Raw genomic sequence first — 6,652 nt, 5'->3', positions numbered from 1 at the left:
TATTTTGTACAATTTATTAATTGATAAGATTTTTCTTAGTGTGTGTTTTGCAATTTCTTTTCCCTTTGCCATCTGCCAGTGAAATTTAAAATTGCTTTTCAAAATGCTTTCTGACCTCTTGAGGCGAACTAGGATCCTATTATTCATTTCAATTTCTTACAAGAACCTATTTCTAGAAAATCTAATGAAGATCCTAGCTCTCAGATTTTTTCAGCTGTTCCTTAACTAAAGGGGACAAACTCAAGAATCATAGAGCCGGGAGGGATCCAAGAGACCATCCAACCCCCTGATTTAACAAAGAAACTTGAAAGCTGTGAAGTGACTTGCATCACATGTTAGTGCCAGCTGGAAGCAGGACCAGTATCCTGATCCAGTTTGGGAGTTAGGATTCAACATAATGAATTTTGAGGAGCACAGTTAAGTCTATAACAGGCAGGGAATGCAAAACAAAAACAAAACCTCCTGGAAAAATGAGAAAATGTGCAAGAAAATATATTCATATCTCCAACTTGATAATATCCCATTGTCTTCCTCCTCCAGGGTTGCTCTTGAGAAGTCTTGTGGCCCCCCTCTCCCCCGCCCCTTCCTTCCCTCCCTTCTCTAACATTTGTTTTTAAATCCTCAGTTCCTTGAAATTTTACAGTTATTATCTAAGACACTCCACGCGTCATTCAGGGGGCCCTTTCATTTTAAAGGTTCATATCTTTTTTATTCTAGTAAATTCTCATAGTTTATAATTTCCTTTAATCTATTTTCTGTTTACCCTCTTCAGCACTCATCTTAGTTGGATGTTGAACCTTCTGAATTGGTTGATCGTTTCTCTCTCTCAATATTTTCCAACTCTTTGTTACACCATTTGAAATACTTCGTCTCCCAAGCATTAGCCCTTTGTTTTTTTACATATTGAAAGTCTTATTTTTAATTTTCCAAAGTTCTTTCTTGTTCTGTTTCTTTTTAATAATGTTACTTTTGTGTGCGTGTGTGAGGAAGATTAGCCCTGAGCTAACATCTGTTGCCACTCCTTTTTTTGCTGAGGAAGATTGGCCCTGGGCTAACATCCGTGCCCATCTTCCTCTATTTTATACGTGGACGCCTGCCACAGTGTGGCTTGAAAAGCGGAGTGTAGGTCCGCACCCGGGATCCAAACCTGCAAACGCCGGGCCATCGAAGTGGAGCACGTGAACTTAACCACGACGCCACTGGGCTGGCCCCAATAATGTTCCTTATTTTAACTTTTTTATTGAAGGAAAACATACTCGAAAGTGTGCAAATAGTAAATGTGGCCAACTATCGACAAGTGAACAAAACCGTGTAACTATCACTGTAGAAGACAGAACGTTATCAGTACTCCAGAAAGACCCTCTTAAGATTCTTCCCAATCCCTCTCTCCTCCGTCCTGCCTAAAGGTAACACTGTCCTGACTAGGAACACAATGAATACTTTCCCATTTTTAAACTTTATCTAAATGGAATCATACAATATATACTCTTTTACGTTTGGCTTTTTTCACTTAAGATTATGTTTGTGAGATTCATCCATGCTCTTGCCCATAGCAGTGGTTTGTTTCTTTTTATTGCTTCATGGAATCACTTTGTGTGAATATACCACAATCTATTTATGTACAGTATTCTGTTTTTAGATATTTGGATCATTTCCAGTTTCCTGTTACTATGAGTATGCTGCTATGAACATTCTTTTACATGTCTTTTGGTGCATATATGTATATATTTTTGTTGGGTATGAATATAAATCCATTATTTAGCCTGGGTTTTCTCAAAAGCAGAGTCTGGGACAAAGGCTTGTGTGCAGGCAATTTATTTGTGAAGTGATCCCATAAAGAAAGAGAGAGGGACAGGGAGTGAAAGAGGGTTGCAGAGAAAGCCTATACAAGCCAAAGTTAGAGAACTGGCCACTGTTATGCGTGGTGGCACTCAATCCCGCAGGGCCTTCAGAGGAGCCTTATGAAATGCTTCTCAGAACTGTCTGCCTGAGGAAGGGAAGACGGAAGCAAAGCATTTATCCATCAGCTTCCAAAACCCCACAGGTTAAGGGTGGCTGCATGGGTATTAACTCCAAGGATTGGGTAGTGCATACACAAGTGCCAAGTGTGATCTCATGGGTACCCATTGTTGTAGGGTCTGGGCCAGGAGGAAAGAGGCTAAGCATCATCAGGATGCATCTGTGGGAAGTTGGTCTAAGCCAGGATGAAACTGAAGTAAGAGGTAGGCTGAGGGGATTTGCGGTGGTACATAAGAGATGTCTAATACACCACACCTGTATGGATTCTTCACTTTAACAAAGGTCATCAATTGTGTTCATCTATTTGTCCCTTGTGTCAACACCATACAATCTTAATTCTTACAACATTATGATATCTTGACTTCTGATAAAGTAAGTCCTATCGTTTTATTTTTCTTCAAGATTATCTTGCCCCTTTGCATTTCTACATAAATTTGAGTCAGCTAATACAATTCCATAAAAAATAAAACCCTGCTGGAATGGCTTGGATGCAATGATCAATTTGAGGAGAATTGCCATCTTTACAATATTGAATTGTCTTACCTATAAACATGATATAGCCTTCTGTTATTTTGATCTTTCTTAATTCCTCTCAATGTTATAATTTCCTGTGCAAAAATTCTGTCTGTATTTTGTTAGACTGAGATATTTCATGCTTGTTGATACCAATGTAAATGATACCAGTTTTAAATTTTCAGTTTTCTGCTGATATATAGAAATACAATTGATTTTTATATATTGACCTTATATCCAGCATTTTTCTTAAGCTCCATTCTAGTTTATCTGATTCCTTTGGATTTTCTTTGTATGCAATCATGTCATCTGTGGATATGACAGTTTTATTATTTTTCAAATCTTATATTCTTTTTCTTGCCTTATTACACTTGCTAGGACATCTAGTACAATGTTAAATAGAAGTGATGAGAGTGGACATCCTTGCCTTGTCCTGATTTTAGGAGAAAAACATTTAGTATTTCACTGTTCAGTCTATTAGCTGTAGGTTTGTGGCATTCATTCATTCATTCATTCATTTCATTCATTCTCATTCATCAGCTTGAAGTTTCCTTCTCTTTCAAATTTGGTGAGTTATTTTGTTTTGAATAATAAATAGGTGTTGAATTTTGCCAAAGGCTTTTTCCACATTTATTAACATGATCATGTTTTCCTTTTTTTTTATCCTATTAATATGGAGGATAACACTGATTTTCAAATATCAAACTGATGTTGCACTCCTAGGACAGATTCCACTTGTTTATGTGTATTATCCTTTTGAAATACTGCTGAGTTCAATTAGATAATATTTTGTTATGGAATTTTTGTTCATAAGGATATGGGTCTATCCATAGAGATTTTCTTTTAATATCTTTGTGAGATTTTGGCACCAGTGTTATACTTGCCCCATAAAACCGATTAGCATGTGTTCTGTTTTTCCTCTATTTTCTGTAAGAGTTTGTGTAAAATCATTTCTTCCTTAAATGTGTGATAGAACTAATCAGTGAAATGACCTGAACTTGGAGTTTTCTTTGTGGGGATTTTTTTTTGGTGAGGAAGATTGGCCCTGAGCTAACATCTGTTGTCAATCTTCCTCTTTTTGCTGGAGGAAGATTGTCGCTGAGCTAACATCTGTGCTAATCTTCCTCTATTTTGTATGTGGGATGCCACCAAAACATGGCTTGAGTGGTGTGTAGGTCCGTGCCCGGGATCTAAACCTGTGAACCCGGGGCTGCCAAAACAGTGCACACAAACTTAATCACTATGCCACTGGGCCAGCCCCTGTGGGGATCTTTTTGATAACAAATTGATTTTTGTGTTAGATATAACGCTATTAAGATTTTCTATTTGATTTTGTATCAGTTTTGATGTATTTTTCAAGGAATTTGTCCATTTTATCTAAATTGTCAAATGTATTGGCATGATATTCCCTTAATATCCTTTTGATATATATAGGATCTATATATATCATAGGATCTATAGGATCCAAAGGATCTATAGGATCATTTATTACTGATATTGCTAATTTGTGCTATCTCCCTTTTTTCTTACTCAATCTGCTTAGGGGTTTATCAATTTTACCAATATTTTTAAAAAATTTGGCTTTATTAATTTTCTCTATTTGTCTTTTCTATTTCATTCTAATCATTCTGATTTTATCTTTATTATTTCCTTCCTTCCACTCACTATGGATTATTCTCTTCATCTCTCACTAGCTTCCTAAAGTGGAAGCTTAAATCATCGATTTTTAACCTTTCTTCCTCTCAAAAACAGGCATTTAAGCCTATAAATTTCCCTCTAAGTACTGCTTTGGCTGCATACTACAGAATTTGGTATTATAAGTTCATTATCATTCAGTCAATATATTTTCTCATTTGCCTTATGATTTCTATTTAGAAGTATATTGTTTAATTTTCAAATATTTAAGGTTTTTCTAGATATTATTGGTATTGAATCTAATTTAATTCCATTGTGATCAGAAAACATACTTTGTAAGATTGCAATCCTTGGAGATTATTTACTGAGACTTGTTTTATGGTCCTGCATATGATCTATTTTAGTGATAATTCCATGTGCACTTGAAAAGAATATATCTTCTGCAGTTTGGGGCTGTAATCTCTAAATGTCATTTAGGTAGTATAGTTGATACCATCACTCAGGTCTTCTGTATCATTAACTGTTTTTTTTTTTCACCTTGGTCTAGTTGTTATATCAACTACTTAAGAGAGGAGTAGTAAATTCTTCAATTATGTTTATGGATTCTCTTTCTTTCTTTAGTTCTGTCACTTTTCGATTCATGAACTTTTAAGCTCTGTTTTTAGGTATGAACACTTAGAATTGTTGTCTTCCTGATATATTGGTCTATCTATGAAAATTCTTGTCTTGAAGACTACTTCATCTGATATTAATATAGGTACTCCAGCTTTCTGATGGTTAGTTTGCATGGTGTATCATTTTCTGTCCTTTTGTTTTCAATTTGCCTTTATATTTAAAGTGTCTCTCTTGTAGACTACATATAGCTAGACCTTGCTTTTTCATCCAAGCTGACAATATCTGCCATTTAATTGGAATGTTCAGTCTATTTACATTTCACTATTGATGTGGTTGGATCTGATTTTCTATTTTGCTTTTTTTCCCACCCTCATTTGAGATTGGTTTATAGTTTTCTTTTTTTGGTGCTATCTTTACCAGGTTTGATATCAATGTTTTATTCACCTCATAATGTATTTCTTTTTCTAAAACACTAGTTTTACGAGGCAAATATAACATGAATAATCAAATCTGATAAAGAGGCACTAAAAAAATTTTTGTCTTTTGTGAATGATACTTTTTTGTACAATTTTATTCCCAATCTTTAATACAGAAATTGGTTTGTTTTGGGCCGGCCCCGTGGCTTAGTGGTTAAGCGAGTGTGCTCCGCTGCTGGCGGCCCAGGTTCGGATCCCAGGCACGCACCGATGCACTGCTTCTCCGGCCATGCTGGGGGCGAGTCCCACCTACAGCAACTAGAAGGACGTGCAGCTATGACATACAACTATCTACTGGGGCTTTGGGGTAAAAATAAATAAATAAAATTATATATAAAAAAAAGAAATTGGTTTGTTTTGATTTTCTTTCTCTACTGGAATCAATTTTGCTCAATATTTTTCCTAGGAAATTATACATTTCATCTGTACTTTCAAACTTATTTGTGCCAAATAGTGTAAAATAGGCTCTTATGATTTTTAAGTGTTCTGATTTTGCCTTTCTTACATGTTTTCTCTCTTTCCACTCCACCTACCCCCCCCACCTTTTTGATTAGATTAGCTTCTCAGCCTCTCAGCTGCCTCTTCCAGAATTCACAGATGCCATTAGGTGCTCACTTTTATAGGTTTCTTCCTTCTGAATCTTGGCCTCTTGATTCTTCACTTTCTTGGTAATCCCTCAATGCCTTAGCAAAGATCTTTTTATATTTTGTCCAGATTTTCTAGCCCTCAGCAAGAGGGTTAGTTTGAATTACATACTCTACCATTTTACTGGAAATGGAACTCCTATGTGTCATTTTATGATTTAAAAATAAAAAAGCCTTCAAAGAAATTTTGTGTAAAACACATATTCACTCTCTTCAGTGGACAATTCAAACAATATGTAAGTCATAGTACTGGCTGGGGTCTGACCTAAAGGAACACTTTTAGAGAATGTGTATTTTGGGGTTGTCTAGAGTTATTCTGGGGTTAATTTCTATTGATCCTTTCCACCACGCCTGTCTAAGAAAGTGAAGTTAAGCGTGGTAGATACAGAAAGAATGATGATTGGGTCACTGGCAGTTCAGATCTTTAACACAGGGGGGAGGTCTGAACTGGAGACATACTGTAAATCATCATTATGAGCTGTCAGTGGATAAGCTCACTAGATTCAGTTTATTGATGGTGGAAACCAGATTTCAGAAGTCAGGGAGGTAGAAGGTATGTGAAAAGGTAGAAGGCCTGCACAGCGGTTTGCCTTGCTCTTTTGGTAAGACTGCCTTCGCCAGATAATTTTGGCTATGCCACATAAGTCACAAGACCTAGCAGTTTCAACACCAACCACCTGCACACACACATACTTTAGGATACAGAACTATATATAACCATGTTATAATTAGCATTTGTGTGTGTGACAG

Source organism: Ceratotherium simum, chromosome 13, assembly GCF_057802395.1.
Source record: "Ceratotherium simum simum isolate JZ-2026a chromosome 13, ASM5780239v1, whole genome shotgun sequence".
NCBI classification, from domain to species: domain Eukaryota; kingdom Metazoa; phylum Chordata; class Mammalia; order Perissodactyla; family Rhinocerotidae; genus Ceratotherium; species Ceratotherium simum.
The sequence above is the reverse complement of the archived record's forward strand: the minus strand, read 5'-3'. Positions refer to the sequence as shown.